The following is a 16,946-nucleotide window of genomic DNA, read 5'->3' as shown; positions in this document are numbered from 1 at the left end:
AAAGTTTGATTTATTTCAATAATTGTTTTGTTAGTTGAATTATGACATAAATGTATTTTTAATAAAGCATCAAAATCATACCATAAAATTTTTTTGTTCCTTAGAAAAGTTAGGCATGCATGAAAGTTTAAGTCTGTAGAATTGACTTAGTAGTTTCTTGAGGCGAAATCCTAGGAAGCATGGAACGTTGAAAATGATTTAGGCAACTTTTGTTTGGACTGTTTGAGCCTCTCAAGCCAAACTTGATGAATTTTTATCCTTTGAAACCCAACTTTGAGACTATATGGCCTAATTTTGTTTGAACCCTTTCAATATTTTAGCCATCACTTTTCTCTTAATTATCTTTAAATTGTCCCAAACACTAGACTCAGTACTATTCAGAATGTTCTTTGAAAATAAGTTTTGGGGAGTTGAAAAGAAGTATCAAATGCTCAAAAAATTGTATTACATTGTAAACTGAAAAATATATAGGATTTTTCCTATATAAATTATCACCTTTTTACTTAAATTTGTTGTTAAAACCAAGTAATTTTTTAATAAATTAATGAAATATGTAAAAATATGAAAACAGGACATAGAAATTATTAAAATGTGATTTTATGCTTTATTATATAGTTTTCATGTATAAAATGGCTTATTTTATATTAAATTGAGCATATTGTTTTTTAATGACATAAAGTGGGCCATGCATGATTAAATTAAATAATAAAATATAAAATTATATTTAATAATTCATTTTAAATTATTTCATTAATAATTTGGGTTTTAATTAATTTAATTAAGTTGGTAAACTTTAATTCTTTGGTCCTCTAACTTATTGATTTATTTTTGGATAGGTCTGAGAGCTTCAATTTGATTAGAAAACTGTCGAAATGGAGAGCCAAGTCAACCCAAAATTCAGCTGAATATGGAGGTTCATAAACCATCTTTTGGTTTAATTACACAAGGTCCTTGAAGAACTGAAGAAACTAGAGATTTGCCCGAAGATTTGCTGGTGACCGAGTCTTAGTCCGGAGTTGTTGTGGCACTCAAATTGACCAAGAATCAAGAAAAATCAGCCACATTCCCTCAATTCTTGGCCGTCCACCCTCGGAAGGAGTTTTGAATGATGGACACTCCTATTTTTAGCAAACTAGCTCCCATGCCTCACCTATAAATAAGAGCCCCTCTCTCATTTTTTCAATCATCCCTCATCCTTCATTTATCCCTCATTCATTCATCATTCTCTCTTCTCTCAATTCTCTTAGTTTTTTTTAGCCTTCACGCCTATCATCATCTTTTCATAAAGATTTTGAGCAAATTAGCCTCTTAAAGTAGCCTTGGTCGGCTACCTCGGAGAGCCATCAGCAAAGGAGCAAAGCGAAGGAATGAAGGGGCCCTCATCAGTCAGAGTCTTGGGTGACAGCCACTCTGAATTAGGTTTAATCTTTCTTACTTTAATTTAATTCAAGAATGTTTGCTACGTGTTCTTTGTTCTTGTTTACAACAATGATAGCTTAATTTTATTTAAGCTAGGATGATTGCTTTGATTTAATAATAATTATTTGATTAATGCTTATAATATTTGTGCCTCAATTGATCATTTTTTCAATTAAAATTAAGTCTATATTTCGTTCATATGTGATTGAAATGCACCTGAATTAGGTTAGAGATCCTAACCAGACAACGGCTAATGGATGCATAATTGAAATGTGCATGCTCAATTTAGATCGTAACCCGATTAAATTGCAGGTTGCATAACATCCCTAACCAGGCTCTGTTATCTGCATGGTTTTTAGATTTGTGTGATTAAACTGTTTCAAACCTAGCACGTCCTTGTTACCTCACACGAATACTAAGAAACCCTTAGTAAATAAGGATCAGTAAAATGCGTATTTACTAAGTAAAGGATTCCGAAAGGAGCTAACATGGTTTCCAAACTCATGAAAGATCGAGTTGCCATGGAATGTTTTTTCGAATATTGATAAGCATGTTGATAATAATTTGAGTTTAATTAAAGTAATTGTCCTAGCTTATTTATGTTATAATTGTTTCTTATTGTGTTAATTCTACTAAAATCTATTTCATTCATATAGTTTGCATACTTAGGATAAATTGCATTAGGGATCATTGCATTTAGTTTCATATACTTAATTTTTCATCACTTCTCAATTATATTGTTTTTATTTATCAAATTTTTAGTACACTTTTACAAATTAAGCGACTTAGCACAAATACAATCCCTGTGGAAATGATAACTTGATACTTACTTATTACTTGATAACGACTGTGTACACTTGCACAAACCCTAGCGTTACAAACATACAGCAAACTACTCAAAAAAAAGAACAAAAAAAAAGGAGAAAAGCATATGTACTTGAAAGAAAACAGATGTACAAAAGAGCATGTGATAGCAAAGTAAGTTAGTGTATTGAAGGCAAATACTCCAAAGGTCCGATTGAAGCTGAGTGCAGGGTTTTTAGCCTAAATTTATTTATCTTTTACCTACCCCTAGCCTAGCTACGTTACAACCTTTTTAAAGACCTATTGATTCAAGTTCCTATGCTACCTACATTAGTAAAGAGAAATTGCTATGTTCAACATATGAAGGCATAAGTTAAACTTAATGATTGCAGCTTAATCTTGAATAAGGGAATAAAATCAAATTGGTAGGGATTTAACATGTCTTTATTAAGAAGCATTTAGTCTATTTTTGCTATCATAAGAATAACTGAGATTAATTTGAATGATATGTATGCTTATCTAGCGTAAATATCAAAATTCTTGTTCTTGAGCATAAGTATACTAAAATCATAATTTTGGGAAGAAAGTTGTTCTAAAGGAATTTTTCAAAGGTGTTTCTGAGAAATTCTTTTAAAATTTGTGCATTACTCGGGACGAGCAATGGATTAAGTTTGGGGGTGTGGAAACATGAAAATATACACACTTTTTCATGCCCTTTTTAACTCAAATTCATGTAGTTTCGTTAAAATTCTAGTCGAAAAAATATAATTATTATAAAATAATTAAATTGCACTAAAATTATTAACATGTTGAATTTTAATTAATTTTATATCAATCTTTTATTAATTTTGATTATTTTAGACAGATTTGCACAAAGGCGAAAAACGGTTCGACAGACACTACTAGAAGCACAAAACCGAGAATCAATTTTGAAGCATCAAAGAAAATTAATTTTTTAGCCTAAGACTGTCCAAATTATGAATATTATTTCATAATATAATTCAATTTAATTTTAATCCAATTTAATTTGGGTGAAATAAATTATTATTAATTAATTATGAAAAAAAGGCCTAGTTCAGCTGAACCGGGAAAACTGATCCAACCGAGCATTGGGCTACCCAAAACCGTCCCACATGCTAACCCAATCAGACTGTTTGGCTGATTATTTGGCTTGCAAAATGGCCTTTGAAGACTCCTTCAATTTGCATTCAAACCCCTCCACTATTAATGTCTTTCTAGATTTGCCTTTACCTAAAAATAGCATGTTTGAACCCTTCAAACATGTCACATGTGTGGCCAGCCATGGGTGGAGTCTTTGGATGATGATTTTTGCTATTTTTAGCAGCCATATCAACCTATAAATACCCCATTGGTTGCTCACTTCAAACACATCTCAAATCTTCTTATCTCTTTACTTCTCTCTCACTTTCTCTTTTCAAATCCCTTCCATTGTTCATCATATACTTCCTCATTCCTTTATCGTTTTCACCTCTTGAAAATGAGTCCTTCAACCACCATTTGGAGCAGCATTCAAGTGTTCATGGAAGCCTTGGTTCAAAAAGAACAAGTGGAGAAGGAGGAGCGGAGCAAACTAGTCAAGCCTCAGAGAAACACCGGATTTGATTCGTATTCCTTATTCTTTTAATTTTATTGTTGTTGTTATGAATATTTGTAATGTTGATATGTTTAAATTAATTTATTAAAATTGTGTTTTTGTTGTTATAGGCCTTGGTAATATGTTTGATTATGTAAAACCATGAATAAGTTATTCTTGCATTACAATTGTAAGGTAACTAATGAATTAATTATTTAAACAGATTGAAATTGTAATTAATTGGCACGACACTTAATCAGTGCATGTTTAATCATCCAAGGTATCTGAGGGTTAAATTAGCAATAGTATCTAACAATACATTAGTATTGCATAACTTGCAAGATTATTGTGATTACACTGTTTCAAGGTAGAATTACATTGCTACCTCACGTAATCTTTTACGTGTTTATGAAAATTGAATTAATTGTTTGAATTGGTATAGAGATATGTACAATAGATTATTTTGATTTCATAAGTACGTATGTGTATTAACACTTTTGCTTATTAAAATTTGTTTAATCGGTTGAATTGACATAGAGATATAGTCAAGAGATAAACGGATTTTGGTAGGTGAGTATGTTCATAAGTTAGCAAATTACCGAGTTGTCGTGGATTAAATTCGTAACAACATGAACATGTGTTTAGTAATTCTAAGTTAAGAAATGTAATTAATCTAACATAATTATGTCATCTTGATTAAACTCATCTTTTGAAATCGTGCATTGGAACTTTTATTTTATTTTTATTTATTTTACTTAGTTAAAAATCTTAGTTTTCAATCACCTTCTTAAATCAAATTATTTTTCTTCACCAAAGTTTTTTTAATTACATTCATAAAAAATTCTTTTCACAGTCTCTGTGGGTACGTTAACTCGACATTTACTTGTCACTTTATTACTTTTTGCGATTGTCTACACTTGCACATTTTCATCGTTTCATATGCCTATATATTTATGTGTAATTGTTCCTATATCATTCAATGATTGTAAGCCATGAATAATTGATTCTCAATATTGATAATGCATATGGAAATTAAATTGACATGTTCCATTATTATGGCTAATAATTGGTGATTTATTGGATGTGAATTAAGCATGATTTGGGTGTTGATTTACTAGTCTTTTTTATTAACATTCCCTAAGCTTTTTAAAGCTCACGCCCTCACAATTTGTGCAGATAATCGTTGGGCTTAAAGAGCTGAGAAGCTAAGCAAGATAGTTCCAAAATATTTACACTTGGTAGAGACCTTATTACACGTTTTAGAGTCTGTAATCGGGCATTGTGGAATTCCCGAGAATTAGTTTAATTTTGGTTGTAATTGGACTTTGGACATTGGACATTTTGTTTTGGATGGTTTTATAATAATTTTGAGGCATGCTTGAGTTTAATTACTAAATGATTTATAGTGTAATGTTGCTTGATAACACGATGACAGATAACATATTGTCTGAGGCATGAAATTTATACTAACGATTGTTTAAATGAAGCTTCCATTGGGTGGTTTACTAGCGACTAAGGTATGCCACTTGATCGATTTATTCAGTGTTTGCTATGCATGAAATTGATTGTCTAATTCTATATAATTAATGCTTCATTGATGTCAATAAATTCAATTGAAGGTGCATGTATATGTATATTAATTAATTGTAGATAAATCAGGTTTAATTAACTGTTAAAACATGGAAAATCGGGTTTTAAAACGAGTTTTTTGCAAAAAATAGGTGCAGTGTTTTTCACACGAACGTGTGCCTGTCGACATGGGCATGCGAGTTTTGGGTGTTTAAATTTTTTTCTTTTTAAATTTGTATTCTAATTTGTTTAAGTTACAATTTAGTCCTGAAAATTGATTAGTCTAATTAGAGCCTTAGATGATAAGGAAACTTGGTAAAATTTTAGGATTAGTCTCATAATGGGTAATTTGATAGAAGCACACTTAATTTATAATTCAGAATAGGTCTACATAGTTTGTTTTTGTTACAATTTAGTCCCCAGTAATAAAACTTGAATTAGACATAGTAAACAAATTCAAATTAAGCTGAAATTTTTAGGTTTGTATAATTTAACTAAAAGAAGCTCAGTAAACACTTAAATCTAAAACCGGGTTAATTTTTCCATAGGTGGTAAAATAATGAAAATGCCCTTAGGTTAAATTACCTAGGAAAAGTTTAAAATTGGCTCATAGTTTGCTTCCACTTTAATAAATAACTAATAATTAGATAAGTTTAAGGTGTTAGAAAGTCAGAGTGTGCCTTGGGTGGTCGTTAGCTGGAGAGTCACTTAAGTCGCTAATGTAATGCTTCGAATTCAGGCTAGTCCATCTCAGTCGGGTTTTGGGTGTCACATTTAATGGTATTAGATCTCTAGGTTTAAATCATTAGGCTTGCCTAGGTTGCTTGAATATTAATGATATGGGATTATGATGTTTGCTTGCTTGTGTTAATTAAAAATTTTGTATTTTTGCCTATGCATGATGTTTGTGTTATAAGTTGTTCTTGGGGTAGGATTGGGAATACAATGCCCTATAGGAACTGTACTTAGTTAAATCTTGGATCTCTTGCTGCTACTCACTCCTGGTACATTTTTCTTTACTCTTTCTCTTTAGTACACCGTAGTTATTATGCCTCTGCGTTGTGAACGAAGTAGTATGGATAACGATGCACCACCGTGGGATGATGCTCAGATGGGTCACATCAAGAACTTCATGTTTGAGATGGTAGGAGCACTACAATGTATCACTGGTGCCAACGCTACTTCGACTCGTCTGGGTTCGCCACTAAAGCGTTTACGAGCTCTTGGTGGTAAGGAGTTTCTTAGTGTTAGAGGAAGTGATCCGACACGTGTAGAGTATTGGTTGGAGGGTGTTGTTCACATTCTTAGTCAAATGGGTTGTTCTAATGAGGATAAGTTGGGTTGTGTCATATCGTTGCTAACGGACAATGCTCACAAATGGTCGATGACTATCGAGAGCGGTACTGCACCGGATCGTCTGACTTGAGACTTTTTCTAAGCATTGTTTTGAAGAAAGTTTATGGGAGAGCATTATTTCGAGGCTAGGAGACGACAGATTATGGATATTGTTCAGGGTACTCTATCAATGGACGAGTACGAGGTTGAGTTGGTTTGGTTGAGCCAGTATGCTCCCGAGTTGGTGTCTTCTGAGGCAAACCGTTGTAAAAGGTTTAGGTTTGGGCTGAACCGTGAGATTACGCTTTATTTGGTTACTTAGATGCCGAGGCCTTCGACAAGTTAGTTGAGAATGCTCGTGCATCAGAGGAGACTTAGGGGGAGGTATAACAGCCAATTTTTCAATGAAAGCGGTATAGTGGTTTCGGGACCACAAATTCGATTCAAAAATAAGGTTTATTTTAATTTCATTGTATGATCCATATTATAATGGGCATGTTGTGTGAAAATGTTGATACGGAAATTTTATCGATTAAGTGTTTAATTACGAAATGGACTAAATCCCATAAAATGCAAAAGTTGAATTCTAGTAGCTATAAGTATCAAATAGCTATGGAATTCAAAATAGAGGTCCTTATGTGGTATTATACCATGAAATAAAAGTATGTAGATTCTTGGTGACTCATCCATGGAAATATAGAAAAAAGGCAAGGACTAAATTGGAAATTTGCAAAATACTTAATTAATTAAAAGATGAAAAGAAAATATCATCTTATTTTTGTCATCATCAACCTAAAATTCTATAGAAACCCTATGAGAGAGAGGGGAAACTTTCAAGGCTTAATTGGGTAAGTTTCTTTGTCCCATTTTTAGTAATTTTGATATTTTTGAAACCGGGATAGCTTAATCTCTCTAATTGAGGGATTAATTTGAAGAGTTATCAAAGTTTAGAAAATGGTTCATGGATGTATATGCTAGAAATTAGAAATTTATGGTAGAAAATGAAAGATTATTGATAGATAAACAACTTTTACAAAGTGATTTTTTGATGGAAACATGATTTAGGGACTAAAATGTAAACTTGTGAAATTGAAGAAAAATTTTGAAATTTTATGAATACATGTGCTGGAGAATTTGTAATGGGATTTTGGATAGGCTTGGAATAGGAGTAAATTGCACAAGTTTCTTCTTTCGAGCCTAGGGACAATATCAAAATTTATAGAAAAGTTAGGGGCAAAATGGTAATTTTTCCTAAGACGTAAATTGAGTCCATTTAAATATGAAATATGTGAAATTGATGGGTAAACTCATTTATATAGATCCAAACAACACTAATTCGAGGTTAGATCGAGAAAAAGAAAAGCTTGCAGATTTGTAGATTTCTAACGCTAACAAGTGTCGAGGTAAGTTCGTGTAACTTAATCCGATAAGTAAATCTGTTTAATTGAATGTTGTGTTGTATGGAATGTGACTTATATTTATGTACATTACTTGAATACTATAATGAGAAACCTAATACATGCTTGATATGGTGAAAAAGGGGTAAGTCCCAATTGAATATTGAATTTCGATGATTATATGCACTTTCCCAAAACTAATAGGGTCTTGCATTTGTTGCAGACGAGATTTAGCTTGGACGAGTAATCCTATTAACCTTGTTGTAGAACAGATTTAGCCTGGACAGGTAATCCTGATATAATATCTCTCGAGTATACGTTTCGATTAGGATTTAGCCTGGACTGGTAATCCTGTTATACGATATGTGACTCGAGAGTGTGTACCTGGGTTAAGTGTCATAAGAGGTACCCTTGAATAAGAGTTGATGGATTATTGAATTGTACACCTCGAGCGTACTACGTGAGCATCCATCAAAATTTCAATGATTCAACGGACATAGAACCCTTAACATGGCATAAGGATTTTGAGATGAGATGATAATGTCATGAAAGAATGTTGCATGATGAGCTCGTCTATTCTTACTTAATGTATATGTAAACTTTGTGACTAACATGTTTGATCGGATGCATGTGTTTAGGCAATTTAGCCAAATGGATGGAAAAGTTGTTATTGTATGCTTAGATTTAATAAACGGGACTGGTAAGTTTAGTTTCCATTATACGAACTTACTAAGCATGTAATGCTTACTCCGTTTTATTTTTCCCCTATTTTATAGTGCTCGGAAGCTCTCGAGGGTTGGAGATCACTGGAGCATCATCACACAATCAACTAGTCATTTTGGGTATACCTAGTAAAATCATTCTGGTATAATGGCATGTATAGGACAACTTGGCCAATAGTGGCTTGAAATGTTATTTTGTAACCTAGCCATTGGAATGGCTAGTAATGGTTCATTTTGGTATGACTAAGTAGATTATTATGATATATATATACACATGTGTTATGTTAAAAATATGTGATCAATGTTGTGAATGCCTAAGTTAAACTAAGGTAAGGTTGTGATCATGTATGCTTGTAGTGATATGCCTTGTGAATGATGAAATTTGCTTAAGTTGAATGCTTGGATTGATTGGTATTGGATTTGTGTTTCAAGTGCAGGTCTTGGGTGAAATTTTGGGTGAGAAATGAAGCTAGAAATAGCTTTATTTTGTCCACACGAGTAAACACACAAGTTTGTGTCTAGACCGTTTGTGATACACGGCTTGGTAAAATGGGCATGTGGTTAGGCTGTGTGTCCCTTGCACCTTGACTTTGAGAAATAGAATGCTCAGAATTGAGCACACGGGCAGAGACATGGGTGTGTGTCTCAGCCGTGTGAATCCTGCACCTAATTTTGAATTGAATTAATTGACCACACGACCTAGCACACGGGCATGTGGCATGGCCATGTGTGCAAGTTACTGAGTTACACAAGGTTGAACACGGCCTCTAGCACGGGTGTGTCCCAGGGTCACACAGGCATGTCCCTTAGACCACACAGGTGTGTAAGCCTACATCTTGGAAAAATTTTGAAAAGTCGTGAAAAATTCTTAAAGTTCCCGATTAAGTCCCGACTCGATTCTAATGCTTGTATTCGGCCTCGAGGGCCCAATCCATAGATGTTATGAATGATCTCGATAAATGAATAGTCATTTACATAAGTTATTTGTAAATGTTCTGAAAGTTTCGGTAATGCTTCGAAGCCCTATTCTGACGACGGATAAGGGTTAGGGGTGTTACAGGAGGAGCCCAAAGCTACTTCGTCTGGAGCTATTAAGAGGTCAACTGAGGCTGCCAGTGGTTCTGGTCATAAGGGTAAGAGGGTTCACTTCGGTAGATCTAGGAAATGTGTTTCTGGTGGTCATCGTTAGGATAGGCAGGCTGCAAGAGTTTAGGCTAGTCCTGGAGCTATTAAGCGGTTTGCTGTATGGCCAGTATGTGAGCACTATAGTCGACATCATCGTGGTGAGTGCTGGAGAGATGACAGGTGCTTGTCTTGTCTGTGGTTCAATGTAGCATCGTGTGAGTAATTGTCCACTGAGAGCCAGTGTTGTACGCAATCAACCTGCTACTACTGCTACTAGAGAGTTAAGGATTGTTGCAGAGACATCTAGATCAAATTTACGGTTAAGATCCCTCTAGGTGATAGTTGGAAACACGAAAATTTAAGCATTTTTACATAGCCTTTTTAGCTTAAAATCATACCGTTTTGATTAAATTCTTGTCGAAAAATAATTAATTTTTATAAAATAATTAAATTATACTTAAAATATGAACATGATGAATTTTAGTTAATTTTATAATTAATTTTGAGTAATTTTGGTTATTTTCGACAGAATTGCGCAAAAGGCAAAAAATGGCTCGGCAGACACTACTTGAAGCACAAAGCCGAGAAGCAATTTGAAGTATCAAGACGAATTAATTTCCAGCCTAAGACGGTCCAATTATGTGTATTAATTCATAATATAATTAATTTTAATTTATACCCAATTTAATTTGGGCTAAATAAATTAATATTAATTAATTATGGAAAAAGTGGTCCAGTTGAACCGAACAGATTGAAGTGAAGCGGCGAAAGATTGGGCAGCCCAAAACTGGCCATATGCAGACCCAAATCAGCTTATTACCTGATTAATTAAGCTTGCAAAGAAGCCCTTGATGTCTTCTCAAAGTTGCATTCAAATCCCTACACAATTGGTGGATTTTTGGATTTGCCCCAAGCCGTTTTTAGCAAAGTTGAAAGCATCAACTTTGCCACATAGGTGGATGGCCAACGGGTGACTTTTTGGCTGCTATTTTTAGCTAATTTCAGCCGCCACACTCAGCTATAAAAGCCCCCTTGGCTGATCATTCAAAGCATCTCATTCACTCATCATTCATTTCACAACACTTCTCTCCTCTCTCATTCTTTTTCTCTCATTTTTCCATTTCAATTCCCTTTCTCTTGTGCCGATTTTTTCCCTTGGAAAAGGGGTGTTCTTCAACCATTTTGGAGCAGCAATTGAGTGTTCATCGAAGCCTTGATCGGCGAGGACAACAAGAAGGAAGAAGGGAGCAACCAAGTCAAGCCTCGAAAAACCACCGGATTTGGTTCTTGTTCCCTATCTCTTTAGTTGTTGTTGTTGTTATGATGAACATATCTATGAGTATTCATGTTGTTGGAATGGTTAATTTAATCAGCTTAGCTTGAATTTAATTCGTGTTGGGTTGATTGCATTTCATTCTCTTAAATTGTTAAAATTGTGTTTATGTTGTTATAGGCCTCGGTAAAATGCTTGATTAAGTAAAATCATGCCAAGTTATTCTTGTGTTACGACTATGAGGTAACTAATGAATTAATTATTTAAACGGATTGAATTGTAATTAATTGACACTGTACTTGATCAGTGCATGTTTATTCTTCTAAGGTAGCTAAAGGTTAAATTAGAAATGTATCTGGCGATATTATTGCCTTGCATAACTTGCAAGATTATTGTGATTAAACTGTTTCAAGGTAGGGATACCTTGTTACCTCACATAGTCTTTTATATGATAGTTAGATTTAATTAATCGTTTGAATTGACATAGGGATATGCAAGAGATTAGTTCAGTTTAATGAGTATGTATGTTCAATAACATGTTTGCTTCCTAGAATCTGTTAGTCGATTGAATTGACATAGGGATATGTCAAAAGATGAATGGATTTTGGTATGTAATTATGTTATAAGTTAGCAAATTACCGGGTTGCTGTGACTTTATTCGTAACAACATGAACATAAGTTTAATAATTCTAAGATGAGAAGTGTAATTAATCCAACACAATTATATCATCTTGATTAAATCTTATTTTGAAATCGTGCATCAGAACTTTTTTTTAACTTCATTTTATTTATTTATTTTAATTTTCTTAAGTTTTTAATCACCCTTTTTAAACAAAATATTTTTCTTCACCAAAGTGTTTTAAATTGCATTCATAAATAATCCTTTTCACAGTCCCTGTTGGTATGATAACTCGACATTTACTTGTCACTTTATTACTTGTTGCGATTGTGTACACTTGCACATTTCCGTCGTTCCAAGTTTTTGGCACCGTTGCCTGGGACTGTTTAAAAAGTCATTATTTGTGAATTTGTTAGTTTACATTTTGTTTTTTTTTGTTTAATTTTTACCTTAATTAATTTTTCTGTGATTATTTCAGGTGTTTATGAGTATTGACCGAATTATTGACCTACTCTCTGTAAACCCTGAGATAGAAAGAACTTTTCGACAGCGAAGAAGACAAGCAAATCAGAGGAGGACCGAAGAGATGAACTTCGAAAATCCAATCCAAGGAAACAAAGCAAACCCTGCTCAAAATCCTATCCTTATTGCTAATGATAGGGATAGAGCTTTATGACAGCATGTCGTGCCAATATTTAATGATCTTAATTCGGGTATTAGGAGACCCGAAATTGAGGCATAATAGCTTGAGCTGAAGCCAGTCATGTTCTAGATGCTTCAGACAATAGGCCAATTCAGTGGAATGTCTACCGAAGATCCTCACCTACACTTAAGACTATTTATAGAGGCGAACGATTCTTTCAAGTTAGCCAGAGTACCCGAAGATGCATTACGATTGAAGCTGTTCCCATATTCGCTGAGGGACAGAGCTCGAGCTTGGTTGAACTCATTGCCACCGAACATAATTTCCACATGGCAAGAGTTAGCAGAAAGATTTCTTATGAAGTGTTTCCCGCCTAGCAAGAATGCTAAGTTGAGGAACGAGATCACTACCTTCCAACAAATGGATGATGATTCCTTTTATGAGGCATGGGAAAGGTACAAAGAGTTATTATGAAAGTGCCCTCATCATGGAATCCCACATTGCATCCAACTTGAGACATTTTATAATGGTCTCAATGCTCACACGATGATGGTAGTGGACGCTGCTGCTAATGGTGCTCTCATTTCTAAATCTTATAATGAGGCTTATGAAATTATCGAGAGGATTGCCAGCAACAATAACCAATGGCCAACCAACCGAGCAGCGTCAGGAAGACGAGTTGCTAGAATACATGAAGTAGACGCTCTTACTTCACTCACATCTTAGGTATCATCAATATCCTCAATGCTTAAAAAACTTACTATTAATGGGTCTAACAGTTTTGCAGCACAGCCACAAAATCAATTTGAAAATATAGCTTGTGTTTATTGTGGGGAAGGACATTTTTTCGAAGAATGTCCATCAAACCCAGAATCCATGTACTACATAGGTAACCAGAACCAAAACCAAGGAAGGCAAGGACTGCAATCCAATTTTTATAACCCACCGTGGCGAAACGACCCGAACTTTTCCTGGAGTAACCAAGGAGCTGGAACCAGTAATACTTACGCCCAACCTAGATCAACCTAGCCACCAAGTTTTCTCCAACAAGTTCAGAAACCAACCCAAGCTGAACCATCCAATGGCTTAGAAAATCTGTTGAAGGCCTACATGGCCAAGAATGACGCTTTAATCCAAAGCCAAGAAGTTACATTGAAAAAACTTAGAAAACCAAGTGGGCTAGCTTGCATTGAACTCAGGAACCGACCACAAGGTGCTTTCCCTATTGATACGAAAAATTTGAGGAATCCGAGGAAGGAGCATTGCGAAGCATTAACATTGAGGAGTGGAAAAATAGTAGAGCCCAACACCATTGCAGCTGAAAAGAAGCAAGCTGATAATCAAGAATCAGAGGAAGTTCAACTGAGCATTGAAATTCTAGTTTCACAAGAACCAGAATTTGTAAAACCTGACAAGGTAATTTCAGAACTAGCTAATTCTGATCAACTAACAACCCCTTCAGATGTAGAATAGCCACAGAAGATGAATCAACCAGTTCCATTAAAGAAACCACCACCACTCTACCCTCAAAGACTTCAAAAGCAGAAACAGGAGATTCAATTCAAGAAATTTTTAGACGTACTCAAGCAACTTCATATCAACATCCTGTTGGTTGAAGCACTTGAGAAATGCCGAACTACATCAAATTCATGAAGGATATCCTACGCAAAAAATGAAGACTCGGAGAATTTGAGACGGTAGCCCTGACGAAGGAATGCAGTGCATATCTTCAAGACAAACTACCCCAAAAATTGAAGGATCCGGGATGTTTTACCATACCTTGCAACATTGGAGCAACATATTATGGTAAGGCACTATGTGACTTGGGTGCGAGTATCAACTTGATGCCTATGTCAATATTTAGAAAATTAGGGATAGGTGAAGTTAGACCTACTACGGTTACACTTCCATTAGCAGATTGATCCTTAGCACATCTAGAAGGAAAAATCGAAGAGTATTGGTACGTGTAGATAAATTTATCTTCCCCGCTGATTTTGTTATCCTAGACTTTGAAGCAGACAAAGAAGTGCCAATTATCTTAGGAAGACCATTCTTAGCAACCTGAAGGACCCTTATTGATGTATAGAAGGGCGAGCTTACTATGCGTGTTCAGGTTGATCAGGTAACATTTAACATTTTTAAGTTTATGCAATTTCCTAACACAATTGATGATTGTTCTGCAGTATCCGATTTAGAAGATTTAATAGTGGAGAAGGAGCTCAACTATGTGAAGGATCCGTTGGAACAAATTTTGACATCAGATCCTCTGAATGATGAAGAGGAGGATAAGTACTTAGCTTTGTTAGAAGCTAATCAAAGGAGGCTTATTCCGCAATCCCGCTTTGAATCTTTAGAGTTAGAGGAATGGGATTATGACCAACCAAAAGTGTCAATCGAGGAGCCACCTAAATTAGAACTCAAGGTACTACCTTCACATCTAAAATATTTTTATTTAGGTAACTCTTCTACTTTGCCTGCGATTGTTTTAGCAGAATTAACTACTGAGCAAGAAGAGAAACTCATCTTAGTGTTGAAACAATTTAAGAGGGCTATCGGATGGACCATAGCCGATATCTACGGTATTAGCCCATATGTATGCATGCACAAGATCATACTAGAAGATGGCGAGAAAGGGACGATCGATGGACAACGAAGACTGAACCCCATCATAAAGGACGTATTAAAGAAAGAAATCATTAAATGGTTAGATGTGGGTATAATTTACCCTATCTCAAATAGTTCATGGGTAAGTCTTGTCTAGTGCGTGCCAAAGAAAGGAGGTATCACGGTCATTGAAAATGAGAATAACGAGTTGATACCGACTAGAACAGTTATGGGATGGAGAATTTGCATCGATTACCAGAAGCTGAACAAGGCGACTAAGAAAGATCAGTTTCCTTTGCTGTTTTTGGACCAGACACTGGATAGACTCGTGGGGCAAGACTACTACTATTTTCTTGATGGATACTCGGGATATAATCAGATTACAGTAGCACCGAAAGATCAGCACAAGACAACATTCACCTGTCCGTACGATACATTTGCATTTAAACGCATGCCATTTGGTTTATGTAATGCACTTGCTACATTTCAAAGATGTATGATGTCTATTTTTACTGACATGGTTGAGAAGTATTTGGAAGTTTTTATGGATGATTTTTCAGTATTTAGAGATATGTATGACGATTGCGTAGCCAATCTGGCCAAGGTACTAAGGCGATGCGAAGAAACAAACCTAGTACTCAGCTGGGAAAAGTACCATTTCACGGTACGAGAAGGTATTGTTCTAGGGCATCGGATAATGAGACATGGAATCGAAGTAGATAAAGCAAAGGTAGATGTTATTGAGAAACTCTCACCTCCAACATATGTAAAAGGTTTTAGGAGCTTTTTGGGCCAAGCTGGTTTCTATCAAAGATTCATCAAGGACTTCTCCAAAATTGCTAAACCCTTATGCAAATTATTGGAGAAGGACTCGGCGTTCAAGTTTGATGAGGAATGCTTAAAAGCTTTCAAATATTTGAAGATTCGATTAGTTACGGCACCCATAATAGTCACACCAGACTGGGATCTGCCATTCGAATTGATGTGTGACGTGAGTGACTTCGCAATAACAGCCATTATGGGCTAGCGAAGGAACAAAGTTTTTCATCCCATTTACCATGCAAGTCGAAATCTGACAGGAGATCAACTAAATTATACAGTAACAGAAAAAGAGTTACTTGATATTATATTTGCTTTTGACAAGTTTTGATCTTATCTTGTAGGTACCAAAGTGACTGTCTATACGGACCACTCAGCAATTAAGTACTTACTCTCTAAGAAAGATGCTAAGCCGAGGTTGGTCCGATGGGTACTTCTACTTCAAGAGTTAGATCTAGAAATTCAAGATCGAAAGAGAGTGGAAAATCAAGTAGCAGATCACTTGTCCAGATTAAAGTCGCAAGAAGGGAACTCTCCTTTTATACCAATTCAAGAAACATTTCCAGATGAACACATACTAAAGGTAAATCATGTCCATAATACCCCTTGGTTTGCTGTTATTGCTAACTATTTAGCTTGTGGTTTGATGCCGATTGATAAGATGTATCATCAAAGGAAAATGTTTCTTTACGATGTGAAGTACTATTTCTAGGAAGAACCATACTTGTTCAAAGTGTGCAGATCAAATGATCAGGGCATGTGTGGCAGAAGAGAAGATGAAGTACAAAAGATTCTATACCATTGTCACTCAGCTCCAAGTAGGGGACACTTCAGAGGTACTTGTACTGCGGCCAAAGTATTGTAAGCCAGATTCTTTTGGCCAACACTATTCAAGGATGCGTACGCTTACATAAAGAGTTGTGATTGATGTCAAAGGGTCGTAAATGTCAGCAATAGAAATGAGATGCCTCGAACAAACATCATTGAGGTAGAATTATTCAATGTTTTGGGCATTGACTTCCT

At 35.1% G+C, this 16,946-nt stretch overlaps 1 non-coding gene across 1 annotated transcript; it reads right to left on the bottom strand.

Moving 5' to 3' along the window:
* Nucleotides 1-12,887: 12,887 nt before the first annotated feature.
* Nucleotides 12,888-12,994, bottom strand: LOC121205841 (small nucleolar RNA R71). The gene has a single exon (XR_005900914.1). It is a non-coding gene; the product is annotated as a small nucleolar RNA R71 (small nucleolar RNA).
* Nucleotides 12,995-16,946: the final 3,952 nt, after the last annotated feature.

Source organism: Gossypium hirsutum, chromosome A08, assembly GCF_007990345.1.
Source record: "Gossypium hirsutum isolate 1008001.06 chromosome A08, Gossypium_hirsutum_v2.1, whole genome shotgun sequence".
Lineage (NCBI taxonomy): Eukaryota > Viridiplantae > Streptophyta > Magnoliopsida > Malvales > Malvaceae > Gossypium > Gossypium hirsutum.
Note: the sequence above shows the minus strand (reverse complement) of the source record. Positions and strands in the feature narration are given on the sequence as shown.